This window comes from Protopterus annectens, chromosome 5.part0, assembly GCF_019279795.1.
Source record: "Protopterus annectens isolate FY-2018-M chromosome 5.part0, PAN1.0, whole genome shotgun sequence".
Lineage (NCBI taxonomy): Eukaryota > Metazoa > Chordata > Ceratodontiformes > Protopteridae > Protopterus > Protopterus annectens.
In genome coordinates, this window is record NC_056735.1 from 438,955,550 (window position 1) to 438,973,559 (window position 18,010).

Here is an 18,010-nt window from a genome sequence, read left to right on the forward strand (position 1 = left end):
AAAACAGCCACAGACTCACCCCCTTCCTTAGCTGTGCTTAGCTAAGGGCAAACATGGGCCACTGAGCTCCAAAGTGCTTACAGTAAGCATGACATACCCCCTTTTCATGTTAGCTGCTCCTCCTGTCTACACGGTGGTGTTAGAGCACCTACACAGTTAGTTTCAGTCTGATACTTAGAAGAAATTTGTGATTCAGTAAAAATCCCCCAACATGCATACACCACTGCCTTACTCCCTAGTTACCACACTACAATGGGCCTTTCCCTTTAGTAACCACTATTCCCTGGTATTGTTTTCATTCTCACACTGGGCCTTTCCCCTTAGCAATCACTATTCCCTGGTATTGTTTTCATTCTGCATGCCATTGACTATAATGGCAAAATGCAAATTTCTGTAAAAAAAGAATTTTCCTTTTTTTTTATATTTATTTATTTATTTATTTTTTTGAACAATCCCGTTTGCGTGCCACTACCCTATGCTTAAACAGCCGAGATCAGCCAAAAAAAAAGTTTTATTTTAAAGAATTAAAATTATTTATCATGCCAATGGCCATATATTTGGCCAATGGCATGCTTAATAAATATAATACATGCTTTATTTCAAGCTGTCATGCCTCCGTTTTCTAATTTGCAGAAATGTGTTCAGCTAGTAACTGAACACATTTCTGCTTCTTACACTATTCCTGCATGGGCACCTGCCTGCTTGCTGAATCGCTAATTCACCTCATTGCATGGTTTTCATCAGCAAATGAGGTAATAAGCATTAGGCAGTGATGTCCATATAGGAATAGTGTAGGAGCCTTGTGCATATCCCAGGAGCCCTTTACTGAATCGTTCAGTGGCCATATTCCATGCAGCAGCTGCTGCACTATTCCTGCACTCCATGTAAAGTTTAATGAATCCCGGGGAATGTTTTAACCGCTTTCCTTTTCAGAACAATTTTAAAATTCTCCCTATCATTTATCCCTGGATAGACATAGGCATTAAGCCTTACCTGCCAACAATATTCCTTCTAGTCTAATTCATCTTCTGCATCCTGATCTAATCAAAGAAATGGTACACTCCACTGTTAATTAACTTAGCAATTAGCTCTGCTGTGTCTAAGCTGCTTTTCTCATAAAATATCCCACTCTTCAGCTAATATCTAAGTTTCAGATAGTATCAGTCTCAGATGCCATTAAATGGCTAAGAAAATGAAGGAACTTTCAGCTCAATTTAAAGGAGCTGTTCTAGGACTGGTGTGCTATCTCTGATCTCTGCAGTGAATTCAAACGAAATCCAAGGCATCCTTTGGAATATACAGAAAAATAAGTATTTTTATTCACTTACTGCAATTTTAAACTGTCTATTACTGAATTGCCACCTACTTTTAACTGATTTTAGCCATTTTAACTGTCTTGGTGTTTCACTGTTTCAACTGTTTGCTGTTTGAGACAGTTTTTCCTGCACTTTGTATTTTCTACTTGTGTATTTTACAGCATAGACTACATTCAGATTTGCTGAATCTAGACTGTTTTGCATTATCTGAGCAATACAACCAGCCATTTTACATTAAGAGGGCCCCCTGCACCCTTGTGGCAGATGTGTATAACAAAGGATCCATCTGAGTTGGAGACTGTTGGAATAAGACTCATTATTGAACATTTCCATTGGACAGCTTGTTTGAAAATTGCTTAACTTGTTTTTAAAAAAAGGTTTTCACAGTTGCTATATAAACCCCATGTTTGCACAGGTTTATGCCTCTTTTAACACAGCTCCACAGTGTTTGGCGACCAGCCCCTGCTCTACTATCTTCATATGAGTAATCTGAGCTGTCTGTTTGCCTGCAATGCACCTTCTTGCAGCACTGTGCAGTGGAGGTAACCAATGGCTGTAATAGATGCAAAAGCTGAAGTAGATTTATTTTCCTTTAGAAGCTGCCCATGGTCCAATCGAGGAGTCCCTTAAATTGCACTTAGCTGCTTGGATAACACCTGAGCTGGGTTTTCTACAGCATTTGCCACTTTAACTGAAATCTCCTAATCCATAATAGTCTCATACCCCTTGACACTCGCAGTAGTATAGACCCAGCTTTAAGCCCCCAATTAAACTGCATTCTTCATCACTAAAGTATGCAATTTACCCCGAATATGATGGATGGTCAGTCCTCCTTCATTTCACCTGCAATCCTGATCTGATTGATATGGGCATCCTGAGGCAGTGTAGCAATTGTCTCATGTACACTGACAACCTACTACTCTTAAACCACTCCAGCTCAATTTATGAGAGATGCATATACACTAAGAATTTGGAATCACTGCACTCTTATTCACAGAACAGTGCCATTGAACATGTTGTCAGCCCACCTCCTGCACAAACCATGCACTCAACACACAAACCATCATACATCGAGGTACTCACTAGAAATTTACCTAAACACCAGAGATCTCCAAAACACAAACATGCTACGCCAAATATAGTAGCTACAGCACTTAGTACACATAAAACCACAAGCACAAGAGACTCACCAAACAAGGCCCTAAAGCAAAGCACATCTTAACCAAATGTTTTGGTCTCTATAGTGGACACACAGATGTCCCATTCACCAGGCTGGGCAAGTTGAAGATTACGGACAGCTGTTTGTTGAGTGCCACAATCCACCAAATCACACAAGCACTCAAGTCTCTCCACAGCAACTACCGTTATGTCTCCGTCATAGTGCACATTGGTATGAATGACTTGAGGCATACCTCACTGGGCTATATGAAGAGAGGCATGACTGACCTGTCTGAGTATGTGTCTCAGGCAGGTCTGTCCCTAGCCTTGAGCAGCATACTACCTTCACCTAGAGTGATGCCACAATACAGACAAAAAATTATTGACTTCAGCAATTTGCTTAGTTTTTGGTTTCATTCTAAGGAGATCCCGTACCTGTCAGCCTGGTATATAGACCACGCTACTTTTCCAGAGATGGTCTTCTTCTGTCATCTTTGGGATTTCAATTACTGGCTATGGCTCTTGCCTCCTCCATTATGCCTTTTTTAGGCAATGTCACAACAACAAAGTTCCTGATATAAAAATATCTTCAAAAAGCAACCTCAAGGTTATGCTGCTAAACGCTTGGAGACTAAACCTAAAACTGCACTCGCTGGTGGTAGCCCTCACCTTAGAAGAATGCTAACATCTGTGCAGCCACAGCGACTTGGTTTAAGGCCATGGAAAGCACCTCAGGCATACCGGGTTATAATGCATTCCACACATTTAGACTACAAACTGGAAATGCGAGAACTAAAGCAGGTGGAGTATCAATATTCATCAAAGATAAATACACCTCTAGATTGGTTAAACAAAATGACTCCCTTGAACTAATCCAGGTCCAATTGATTGTAGGTAAGACTGCTCTCTAAGTTATTGACAGTTATAGGATACCCTCCATGAACCAAGATACTAGCACTGTATACTTGGATCTACTTGAATCGCTCAAGATACAACCAAACATCTTGGTTTTAGGTGACTTTAACTACCAATCCATATATTCGATAAATTATGCATGTCCTAACACATTTGGCCAAGGGCACTTGAGCTTCATCAACTCCAATGCCCTAGGCCAGTTGGATGACACCCCCATAAGGAGCCCAAACATTCTGGATCTTGTGCTCATTAACATGGGTGATCATTGCATCACCCTATGTGTGCGGCCCTCCCTAGAGAGGTCTGATCATAAATCAGTCTTGTTAGAAGTAACAATAACATCTAACCTTCCATTAGCGGCAACTACACTAAAAAAACTCTCCAAAGCCAATTACAACCTAATACATGATAGCATTAATGGCTTCATAGCCCCTGCCTTCACTGATGCTATGGACACCTATACTGGGATTTATGCCAGCGGCTTGTATAAACATCTATAAAAATATATTGACTCAGCCATACCCGATATGATCAAAACACGATCCTCAAGAAAGAACAACCCTACCTGGTGGACATTCACCATTAACAGGTTATACAATAAAAGAAAGAAATTGTTCTCCAAGAGCAGGAAGGAATGGTATCTGAATTGGAAGCATTCCCTCTTCAGCTTAAACAAGGAAATAAGATGCCTCATAAGGCATTCTAAAGCTAACTATGAATCCAAATTGGCCTTCTTCGCTAAGGATAACCATTAGGCCTTTGTTAGCTATGTCAGAAACCTTAAAAGAAAAATCAAGATTTGCATAAAACTGATTGTTAATGGCATCACATATATTGAACCCACAGACATAACCAACCTGATAGCTCACAGGTTCAGTGAAAACTTCTCCTCCCTGTCCCTGTCCCATATCCTCCCAAATAATCCCTACCAACTGCCCTCCACCTTGTATTTCCAAGGAGCAGGTCATAAATGCTCTCTCCAAAGCCATAAACACAGCCTCTATGGGGCCTGATAATATCCCAGACTGCGTTCTAAGTAGATTAACACAGGAACTAGTTGCACCACTGGGTACTCATTTTAAGCACAGTCTAAGCACTGGTTTTGTACCTGCTGAATGGAAAACAACAACTGTCATCCTGTTACATAAAGGAGGCACCTCCGCAGACCCTCAGAACTATAGACCCATAAGCCTGACCAGCCTAATCTGCAAAGCAAGGGAAAGCATAATCATGGACCTTATCAACAATGATATAGGATACCTACAAATGCTCAACCAGACCTAGTTTGGCTTTGTTAAAGGAAGATCTTGTCTCTTGGACTTGGTGGACTTCTTTGAGACAGTCACAAAAGCCTTGAATAAAGGCAAATTTATGCATATGGCCTACATAGACCTGGCCAAGGCCATTGACACTATTCCCCACTCAGTCATCATTCATAAACTCACCCAGCTGGAGATCAACTGATATATTTTCAGGTGGGTTGCAAATGGTTTCACCAATAGAATGCACACAATCAAAATAGATGACTCTACCTCCACCAACAGACCTGTAACCGATGGTGTACCACAGGGATCTGTGCTGGGGCCCCTATTGTTTGGAATCTACTTCTTGGATCTACAGGCTAGAACAAAAGACCTATGGCTGACAAAGTTTGCTGATTATTGCAAACTGGGGGAAGTCATCAAGTCCTCAAATGATGTCAACATCCTACAAGAGGGACTTACACAGTCAAATAACTGGTGCCAAAGCCATGGGCTAAAACTCAGAGCAAAAAAATACATTACCATCCACTTCGCTAAGGGAAACATCCCTCCTAATTACCATATTAATAACAACATCCTAAGCATGCAATCACTGGTGAGAGGTTTGGGCACAATGGTTGACAGCAACCTGTCCTTTGACTACCATGTCTCCACAGTGGTAAGAAAGTCTTTCGACCTTGCCCACCTCATAAGTAAGGGCATTGCATCCAGAACAAAAGAAGTTATTAACACTCCCCCTGTATTCCTCACTCATCAGGCCAGTAAAAGAGTACAGTGCTACCTTTGGTATGTACCTTACCAGGCACATGCAGCAACTGGAAAGACCTCAAAGATTTCTTACAAAGAAAATTCAGGATCTTCAACATATGTCATATGTTGACAGACTGAGTCACTGTCACTATACTCTGTGTCTTACAGACTACTCAGAGGTGACCTCTGCCTTACATATAAAGCAATGTCAGATCCTGCTCTAATGGAAATGCTGCACATTCATAAATCAAATGGTATAAGATGCACTCACTCTAGGGAACTCAACCTAGTATGTGATATCAACAGGTGTTGCTGGAGAGACAGATATGTCTCACAGAGGTTACCTCTCCTCTGGAACAAAATTCCAATTCAGGTGAAGAAGAGCCCCTCACTGACCCTATTTAAGCATGATTTGGAAGATTGGAAAGGAAACCTCAAATTCACCCTTGGAGTTTCACCTGTGTTCCTCTTGGACAGGGCAGTAGTCATTGACTTAACTTAATAACTTGATATTCTTGGGAACAGGGACTGTATTTGGCTAGGTTTGTAAGGGTCCCTGGGCCATTAACTTAGTAACCTCCTGTGATCCTATGATTCTATGATCTTAGGCTCAGATGGTTTCCCATTCTGCCATTCACTTAAAAAGTATAAACAAGCAAAATTGCTTACCACTTGCCTTGCTGTTCAATAAATCCTTCAGTGAGATCTTATTCTATACTCTCTCAAGATGTTACTCATATGTTATTCTACCAAATTTATTTGGCCAATTTGACTTTTTGTATCATGTATGTGTGTGCGTGTGTGTGTGTGTGTGTGTGTGTGTGTGTGTGTGTGTGTGTGTGTGTGTGTGTGTGTGTGTGTGTGTGTGTTTTGTGTGTGTGTGTGTGTGTGTGTGTGTGTGTGTGTGTGTGTGTGTGTGTGTGTGTGTGTGTGTGTGTGTGTGTGTGTGTGTGTGTGTGTGTGTGTGTGTGTGTGTGTGTGTGTGTGTGTGTGTGTGTGTGTGCACTACCCCAGTAAATAAAGTAAATAAATAAATAAATAAACACATTGGAGGAAAGGATTTTATCATTTCTGTATTTGGTCAAAATCTGTTTAGTCAAGAAAATTAGGTTCACTAAGCAAATTGCCTTCAGGTGTGTGAGACTCCACTATTCTTAGTATTGGAGAATATGCATTTTCCATGATATTGTGTGATCTTGGAGTTAGTATACATAATTAACAAGGGTGTGTGAGGTATATGGGTGCTTATCACACTACAAAAAACTCATATCTATATTTTATTTTATATGCATTGAGGTTATTGTTGGGTGCATGTGTGGTAGCATGTTGATGATCATGTTTTCAATGTTTTGTGGTCAGCAATTTGGACATTGACATTTGGATGTTTCACTCATATTCGGTACACACACATACATATATAAATATAAATATAATATAATATAATATAATATAATATAATATAATATATATGTGAGTGTGAATATAAATATGCATAGACACATATTGGTTCCCTTAACTTGGTCAAATGAACAAACTGTCAACAGTATTCCTGCTTGCCCAATTTGGTTGAAAGGAAAGCTGTTGACAGTGTGCTGAGATCTGTATAATATTGTGATTGGGAAATTTGCCCTTTTCCCAGAATTGTTAGATCTTGGAGGTGGTATATATAATTAGCGGGTGGGTGGTAGAAAGTGAAGCCACCATGTAGTGGATGCAGGGGGTTTACCACCCCTCCTCAGCAGAAATATAGTTTGTTCTTTGCATACTCCATCTGTATCTCAGCGTATGTACTGCGGGAGGTCTTTTTTTTTTTTGGATCTTCTTCGGTCGACATTTTTCACATCACTGTTTTTCCATTTTAGTTAATTTACCTCTCTATATACATGTATGCATATATTTATTTATATGTATATACTAACTCAGAAGTCGTACAACAGTGTGGGTAAGGAAAAACTTTCTTCACCTGAACTCAGCTGTCTTTCATAAACAGCAGTCCAGATATTCAAAAATGAATATATGCAAATACAACAGCAAACCTTTCAATGTAGTTCATTAAAATCCAACAAAAACTTTAAGAACAGTACATGATACAAAGAAGCATTATATACAACTCAAACCATGCTTTCATCAAAACTTAGCCAGAATAATGAATGCAAATATTGTAAAAAGTTTTGTTATTGTTTTATTGTATTTGTATATGTACAAAATTCCAATTCAGGTGAAGAAGAGCCCCTCGCTGACCCTATTTAAGCATGATTTGGAAGATTGGAAAGGAAACCTCAAATTCACCCTTGGAGTTTCACCTGTGTTCCTCTTGGACAGGGCAGTAGTCATTGACTTAACTTAATAACTTGATATTCTTGGGAACAGGGACTGTATTTGGCTAGGTTTGTAAGGGTCCCTGGGCCATTAACTTAGTAACCTCCTGTGATCCTATGATCCTATGATCTTAGGCTCAGATGGTTTCCCATTCTCCCATTCACTTAAAAAGTATAAACAAGCAAAATTGCTTACCACTTGCCTTGCTGTTCAATAAATCCTTCAGTGAGATCTTATTCTATACTCTCTCAAGATGTTACTCATATGTTATTCTACCAAATTTATTTGGCCAATTTGACTTTTTGTATCATGTATGTGTGTGCGTGTGTGTGTGTGTGTGTGTGTTTGTGTGTGTGTGTGTGTGTGTGTGTGTGTGTGTGTGTGTGTGTGTGTGTATTTTGTGTGTGTGTGTGTGTGTGTGTGTGTGTGTGTGTGGTGTGTGTGTGTGTGTGTGTGTGTGTGTGTGTGTGTGTGTGTGTGTGTGTGTGTGTGTGATATAAGAATTAGAGTTCGTGGAGTTTGTAACCATTTCCATTTTGTGATATGAAGCACAGATTATTGGTTCCTTCATGATTGATTAAATATTCTGGCTAAGTTTTTTTTTTTTTTCTGAAAATATTTTTATTTTGTTTTCATTACAAAAATACGCAAATGTACATATACAAATACAATAAAACAATAACAAAACTTTTTACAATATTTGCATTCATTATTCTGGCTAAGTTTTGATGAAAGCAAGGTTTGAGTTGTATATAATGCTTCTTTGTATCATGTACTGTTCTTAAAGTTTTTGTTGGATTTTAATGAACTACATTGAAAGGTTTGCTGTTGTATTTGCATATATTCATTTTTGAATATCTGGACTGCTGTTTATGAAAGACAGCTGAGTTCAGGTGAAGAAAGTTTTTCCTTACCCACACTGTTGTACGACTTCTGAGTTAGTATATACATATAAATAAATATATGCATACATGTATATAGAGAGGTAAATTAACTAAAATGGAAAAACAGTGATGTGAAAAATGTCGACCGAAGAAGATCCAAAAAAAAAAAAGACTTCCCGCAGTACATACGCTGAGATACAGATGGAGTATGCAAAGAACAAACTATATTTCTGCTGAGGAGGGGTGGTAAACCCCCTGCATCCACTACATGGTGGCTTCACTTTCTACCACCCACCCGCTAATTATATATACCACCTCCAAGATCTAACAATACTGGGAAAAGGGCAAATTTCCCAATCACAATATTATACAGATCTCAGCACACTGTCAACAGCTTTCCTTTCAACCAAATTGGGCAAGCAGGAATACTGTTGACAGTTTGTTCATTTGACCAAGTTAAGGGAACCAATATGTGTCTATGCATATTTATACTCACACTCACATATATATTATATTATATTATATTATATTATATTATATTATATTATATTATATTATATTATATTTATATTTATATATGTATGTGTGTGTACCGAATATGAGTGAAACATCCAAATGTCAATGTCCAAATTGCTGACCACAAAACATTGAAAACATGATCATCAACATGCTACCACACATGCACCCAACAATAACCTCAATGCATATAAAAATAAAATATAGATATGAGTTTTTTGTAGTGTGATAAGCACCCCTATACCTCACACACCCTTGTTAATTATGTATACTAACTCCAAGATCACACAATATCATGGAAAATGCATATTCTCCAATACTAAGAATAGTGGAGTCTCACACACCTGAAGGCAATTTGCTTAGTCAACCTAATTTTATTGACTAAACAGATTTTGACCAAATACAGAAATGATAAAATCCTTTCCTCCAATGTGTTTATTTATTTATTTATTTATTTACTTTATTTACTGGGGTAGTGCACACACACACACACACACACACACACACATATATACACATATATATATATATATATATATATATATATATATATATATGTGTATATATATATATATATATAGAGAGAGAGAGAGAGAGTACACACACACACACACACACACACACACACACACACACACACACACACACACACACACACACACACACACACACACTCATACACATAATGGGCTTGTCTTGAACAAAAGCACTTGTTTTACTTTTGCTGTTATTTTTTGCATATCTCATCAGATGAATAAATGTCAAATATTTTCACTCTGGGAGGCAATAACTATTCTGCTGCCTCTGTCAAAATGTGTTTATAGGACACACAAGATCTAAGAAATAAAGAATACTTTTTTATTGAAATCGACTAAATTATTGCTAAGGTACAAAAGGATACCTTTTATGAATTTAAAAATATACCTGAAATGTGGATTTTATTAAAACATTCATCTTATCAATTCAAAAGGAACATCAGGACCTCCTCTGTGACTAATATAAGACATATCACCTCTTTGAATGCTACAGAAAAATATACTAGAAGATTAATTAAAGTTGAAAATACATTAAAGAAAATATAGGAAAATCAGGATTGGAAGAAACAAGATCACTAAGGCTGGAGTTAGTTACCTAGACAAAATGGTGAATGCTATCTCCAACCGAGACCAGATGACCTATGAGAAAAATCTTACAAGAAATACAATGGATAGTAAGTAAGCTTTTTTCCCAAATACTCTTGGAAAGCAGATAACTACAGGTCAGCAAACTTTCTTAAATATGGCTGTATATCTCAAAGTAAAAAAATAAAATTGATGCTGTTCTCACTAACTTCTTTTTAAACCTTCACATATGGCCACACTCCATCTAAGCTTCCGGTTAGCAGCAATACCTTAAAGGGTAATGATAGTACTTCCTCCAAAATAATGACATTCTTAGTCTATTACAGACGTATTTTGCAAAACTATCTGGCAAGGGTAGCATAACAAAAAGAGACCTCAGAACACTGAGTGTTTTACTTATGACGCCACTAAAATTGATTTGTGATTTAAGCATTAATTAGTCACAGGTTCTATATGATTAAAAGTCAGCCATCATTAATTTTTTAAACTGATTATGACTTATATGATGACTAAAATTTGCAGATCAAATATTTTTTATCAATGTGGGCAATGCTCTCTATACACTAGTTTCAGTACTCTTCATCATTATTGACTCATCCTTAATCAACCAAAGACCATGTTATTGCAATTTAAAATATGTATATATATATATATATATATATATATATATATATGTATATAGTAACATCTCTTGCACATTACCTTGTACTGTCTTGTGTTACGCTCACTAGGAGTATTGTATTTTATTAACAGCAGCTGTTATATACTTGGACTATTGTAACTTACTATATTGTATTTATGTATGTGTCTTGGAACTTTTCTCCCTGGGCCTCTACTGAAAATGGACATGCATCCAGTTAAACTAGCCCGGTCAACAAATGTAAAATGTAAAAATGTAAAAATGCAAATATGGGCAATGCAATGGAATCATTGGTGGTGCATAACTCACATGCACTTAGAAGCATGAAATACATCTACATACTTACACCAACATGTATATTGATATTGCTATTTAGTTAGGTTTTTTTTTTTTTTTGATTTATCATCTGCTTTGGATAGAGTATGCCATAGATTACTGATAGGCAAGCTATGAAGAATATGGCTTTCCAGCAGAGTTGTTACTTATATGGCTGCATGGTTGAACAAGAGTCTTTGGGACATTGACTACACATCCATCATTGCATCATTGGCAGTAGCTTAATCCATGAGATTGGGTTCTCACAAGGATGTTTTAGGGGTCTGCCTCATTGGTATTTACATCTCAGTTATTCACAGTGAATATAATGTTTTCTTTGTCTATATGCAGATGCTTTAAAATGAATTAATCTTGTGGTGCAAAACATTGGATATAATTAGTTCATAAACCTTAGTTGTATCGTTAACAACACTAATAATAATGTTGTTTGGAAGACTAAATAAATGAATGTTGGGTAGGACAAATTGAAGTGTGACTATTTAATCAAGCATTAGTGATTGGGGAGGTGAAGGTCTTTAATGCTGTTATGGTATCGGTAGTCGCACAATCAACTTTTGATTACCATATAGTCAAATTGTAAAAGACTGCAATAAGTTAACAGACTACAAAAAAATATTTTAATTAAAGGAGTCAGGATTTAATAAAAATCACTTATCTGATCATGTTTTGCCCACAAATAGAATTTGGACAATGTCTCTGTATCCCCTTTAAAAAAATCACAGTTTACTATATTAGAAATTGTTCAAAGGAAGTCCATTTTATATTTCAAAACATGGAGAACAAATTTATAAAAATAGATTTTGTTGATTTCTTCTCAATATCTTACAGATTAATCAGGGTGGTCTTATCCAGTTCTACTGTGTATCAAGAAATGAATGTTTAGGTTAATGGCTGGATTTAAAGAAGTGAGACATCACGTATTAGGTTAGCCTTTTAAGAATTAAAACAAAATCACTGGTTTTCTGAACTAATGGCAAAACAACTAGAATCCCTTGTCATCTAATAGTTTTAAAAAACTTGCCATCTCTCATATTTAAGTGCAAAACCTATTTCTGAGTTAGAATATTTATATCTCAACTGGCTATAATGACCATGGTGCCCATACATGGTATTGTATGGTATGGTATGGCATTGTAGTGCATGTCTTGAATAATATTTTGTCTGATAAAAAGAAATTGATGAAATATTCCACATTACTGTATGCATTGATGCATTTGCAAGCACAAGCAAAATATCTGCTCTAAACCCATAAACCTCTATCCTTTGTTTCCTAGCTAAATTTCTTGAAAGAACTATACATGCTTAAATCAATGTGTTCTCTAGTTAGCAGTGTTGTTTTTCAATACTACCATGCATGAAATATAAAGATTGGGGACTCTTATGTCTTGATGGACTGACTATTTGCCAAATGGGCGGTATGATGTTAGGATTGGTTATGCCATCTCTAGTCTTAGGCCAATGCATTAAGAGATACCCCAAGGATCAATATTTGCTTTCTGCTTTTCCTTACTAGCATGTCAAGTATATAGACATTTGCAAATCATTCAGTGCTCAAATTACACTGCCGCAATATCCACTGTACTGTCAGTGGCATGACACATAGCACACTGGTTCCACTTCTAACCATCGAAATTTCAAAACATCGAACTTCTGATCATCAAGACCAGAACATCGAATTTTGAAACATCAAAGATTACAAGTGTAATGAAAAGAAAAAAAAGAAAAATAAATTTTAACAATTGTATGCACGGGGGCTTTTCCCCCCTGCATCCCCCACAACCCCCCTACATTAATATTCCAACTCTGAGACCGCACTACAGTGGAGTAAAGGAAAATCTCCCATTTAGCGCTATATACAGAATCGCTAAACTGGAGATTTTACGTACCCTATCTGTAATGCTATCACACAGATGGCACATAGACACACACAGTATGCAGGGCACCTTGGTGCCCTGCAAAAACACAAACATTCTCCCACCTACACTTACCTTTTTCTTTCCCTTCAAACCTTCAATGTTTTAAAACTCAATGTTTTGGTCTCGATGATCTGAACTTTGATGTTTTAAATGTTCGATGGTTTGAAGGGGAACCAGGGCACTTACCTTTAATAGGTTCTTCTCCCCTCAGGTAGATGGATTGATGACACTGTAGTGATGTAATTTTGACTTTATTCTCCTTTAGATGAGATGTTAAACTGAGTTCCCATCTGCTAGATTTGGTGGTAGTGTCAGTGGATGTAAAAGATTCCAACAGTAGGGGAAATTCCCTGTTGCCCTTGTCAAATTTTTCCTAGTAGTATAAATACCACCTCATGTCTCACCAGAAAAGAGGCAACTAGCCTAGTGAGACTAACCCAGTCAACAAAAGATAAATACATTTATTCAAATGGAAGTGAAATGCAATCTGACCTCTTCTACTTGGAAAAGTTGATTAATGGTACTTGTGTCTATATTGTTGTGTGATCTACTTGGTTTGTACAGAGCAATGGCTGAAAAGTTAACCCTATGGCTTATGGTATCCACCTAACTACCAAATAAAATTTTTAAAAAATAAATAAGGTAGAATATGATGTACCTTTTAGCATTATATTTCTGTAAACTTTCCCACAGTAATCTAGTAAACATGGTAGATTCTAAGGATCTACAGGCTCTAAATACCTGTAAACAGATATCAGAAAAAAATGGACAATTATAAGTTATATGATCTAAGATTCATGTACTATGCATTTATCATATACTATAGAAGGAAATCAATAAGGATTTAAAACCTATCATGCCTTCATACCATTGCGAAACTGTGGAGGACTTTCTGTATTTGTTAGAAACACCGTTACTTCTCATCAATTAACCACAACTTTAACATGAAGCACATGAGCAAAGCATACCAAGTATGGACAGCATTGCAAATCACTCACCTCAAAATTGTTCAAACCAAAGAATCAACAACATTAGGAAACCCCTCACTAATAACAACCAATTGCACCAAGAGCAGTGTAGGCCAATACTACCTCCATATATCCAAATGAAGGAAGGGAGGGAAAGAAGGACTTCCCTTCTTATACTGAAGGGAAGATAACTTCCAAACCATCCTTTCTAAACTAGCTAAATAACCAAAGTTTAATATCAACGTATGTCATGCTACACCAGTTTTTTCAAGAACAGGTAGAAATGTACACTAAATAAGTCCAACCTTACACCACTCAGGTGTATTCCATCTTGTATATATAAAACTGGGCCCCAAACTGAAAAATCTCAGAACTGAAGCATGGGATACCTAAAGACTGAGCTACCCTAGATGACCTGTGATGAACAAACTTCTTAGTAGACTCTGCATCCTTATAACTAATAACAAACCTCCAAAGTAATCTAGGAATAATCACAGACCAAGTTAGAACTTCTGTTTAATAATTCAAGACAAGAGCTTACACTTGGGTACAGCACCCGATTCATAATTCCCTAAATATATCACCAAAACCTGAAAGCTGACTGTACCTCATTGAACATATCCACCAAATGACCGCAGTGAAAAACTCTGTACCCCTGCCAATGAATGCCCATACTGCTGGAATAAGACAGAAGAATACACTCCAAGCCTGAATAATAATCACTTAGTGACTGAAAACACATAATAATATTCTGGAATGACAACCTTCATCCTACTTGTAAAAGAAAAGAACAAGAAATTGAATAAACTTACAACAAACCACCACAAAACTGCCCATCAGCCATTTTACCTAATGTAGGACCGAAAGGCATTAAATGCCTATCTTCCAACCCTCATATGACCTCAATAGACTTGCCTTCTGCAGCTAAATCAGATGCCCCAACTATTCCAAACAAATGAGTAGAATACCTTTTCCCCAGAATACACTGACTCTCTAATGCCCTCCTAATCATGCTGACACATCGATACCAAATCCAAGCCTACACATGTGGCTAGTTTCTTCCAAGCTTCTATTCATGCCACAAGGCACACCATAACATTCATATTCTTATACAATACCTATTTTTGTCCTCTTCTACCCTGGTCTCCCTTTAGACTTACATAACTAAATCACAACTCCTACCTTAGTAATACATAATTCCCTCCAACTAATATTTCAAAACAATTCACTAATATGGAAAGCAACCAAATACATAAAAAAGAAAACATGGCCTACAAGCATACCTATCATATGTAATTGCCAAGTCCAAGAAGCTCTTGAAAATAAACACAACAAATGGTTCCCCAAAGGATGCTCAACATTAGTGGCCAGTCCCTGAACCCACTTCCAACCTTTTAACATTCATAACATCCACAAATGCTTTGTAAAATCTATAGCATCCTAATACCTAGCTTCAGCACTTAGGACTGGCGAGGGAACTCTATATATTTCTCTTTGCTTCACTCAACCCTAACATAGCCACTAAAGACTGGGCCACTAACATCACTGACCACTTCATTTTACTACTAGGCAGTCTCTCTACTAAATCATTAAATTTGTTCAAAGCTGCAGTATTAGCACTCTTAGCTGATGTGACCCAAGATTGCTGCAGTAGCTACCAAGCTATACAATCCAACAAACTACACTTCCTCTGGCAATTCTACTCATCTCACCTCTGCCTCTGAAACTAATGCACAAAACCAGAGGAACTGAAAGCAAGACAAGCTGACTGCTCGAACTTTCAAATGCCCTAGAATATTCTTTGCTGAGAATGAAAAATTCATTCTATGGCAGTGAAACACATGCATCATCAGTAGGCCCTGTACTAAACTTGACTTAGCTGATCTTTTTGCTAGGAACTGCACTGCGGCGACATTGTCAGAATGAAAAAAAAAAAAAAACAGCTTTGTATTCTGCAACACCACTGACAAACTGTAGTAGTGGCCCAGATGATCATCAATCCCAAGAAGGTGCTATACCTCTTACACTTAGCTGACCACACCACAGGCATCTGTGCTGCAAACTGTCTGCCCTTAGAATATGTTCCCATGCCTAGTCATCCAGCTGCATCTGTGTATAGCTGCAGATCCTCAGGGGACACCCTGTCTTCCTGTCAAAAGGACACTCCATTAAACTGGTGGAGGAAGTTGCACAAATGGCTAAGTCCTCTCTTATTAATTCTTACACACCTATGTTTCTACCTAGCCCCCCCTTAACAAGTTAGAGACAAAGACCTGTTGAAGGCTCTCCCCAGTCCCATGGCTTGACAAATTTCAGTAAACCCAACACCTCCATCAGTTCCTTAGGTCTAACTTCTTTTTGCTCAGTATACCCTCAATTCTGGCCTTTAACTTGTCTACCTCCTAACCAAGAAAGTGAAACAGACCAAAACTGGCATCTACATCCAGTCCTAATAATGTTAATACCTTATCTGCCCCCTCCTGATAACTGTCAGGCAGGGATATGCCCACTTTGCTGAACAGATACATAAAAAGATTTGAACTCTTCAATTGCATCTTAAACTTCACACAGTAACAAAAAAAAAAAATCTAAGTAATGTGCTGCCCTCTGACGTAAACCCCCCATCTGCCAAATACATTGCAAGACTTACTAAATTTAGCAAAAGTGGTGCACACTGCTGTGCATGAGTCAGATAACCTCTGGATTAACCTGGTCTGAGTCATCTAATAAAGCATATTGAACCTTGCCATCTGCCCTCTGGAAATTAAGGACATGAGTCAAGCAGAATTCCCTTGCTTCTTTTTCATGACCAAACCTAATAGGCAAATCCTAAGAGCCAAATGTAGGGAATTGGTGTAGCTCCAAACCACTCCTCACCTGCAAGTCTTTGCTATTCTTTAGCTAAGTCCTTCCTACCCTGGACTGACTTAAAATATTCACCCAGCAACATCCACCCACCCAGTCATAATGGAAAAACCTGGACTAGGCAGAGCTATGGTAATATGGTGGGAACAGCTTTTATTAGACATGTTGTGGCATTAAACAATTTGAATTATCCCATTTTTATTAACACCCTTCTTATTTGTTGGGTCAACAGTGGTTACTTGTTTTTGTATTAAGGTCTGTGTGTTCATAGAATTGAAGTGCTGAAAAAATGCAATCTGCATCTATATCTCAACACTCTGTCATGGTGGGTGCAACGCTAGATCATCTGACTGAATTTGTGGCACAGCTCCTAAATGAGATAGCTATTAGTAAAAATGACAATACAGCCTTGTGATATGCAATAGAAGAGTGCAGTGGCAAAATAACATTTCTGGAGTCTGCCATTAATATTCAAGTAGAGAAATTACAACTTTGGATTGCCTAAAATGAAAAAGATGATGAGAAGCTGCATGTTACAATTTTTTTTCAGTATGGAGGATCCCAGCTGGAGAAATAATTTATGACTTGGGCTTAAAGAAGGAAGTGAAAATGGTGACTTGGCTACGTTTTTGCAGACAGCATTTGGGAAGCCCTCAATCTTAATGCTTCTTCTCTCAGTGATTGAAAGTGTATCATTCATTCAGGCCTCTGAAGGATGACAGCCTCTCTGTGACAGATTATTTGTTAGCTGCTGGATGAAAGAGCCAAAATCAGACTCCTTTGGAACTTAGGTAAGGGGAAACATTTCAATATGTCTGGATGTTCTGTGTATCTGTTTCAAGATTTTTACATGGAGACCATCATTGCTAGTACAAATTTCAAAGAAGTGAGGGTTTTATGTTACAAAAATAAGCGTGTGCATTACCTTGCCACATAGTGTATTAAATGGGATAATAAAGAAATGCTGTTTCCAACCGCAGATCGGGCACTTTGGTTTTCTGAAGACAAGCTACTTGGTTCAGAAGTGTATATTAACACAGCTAA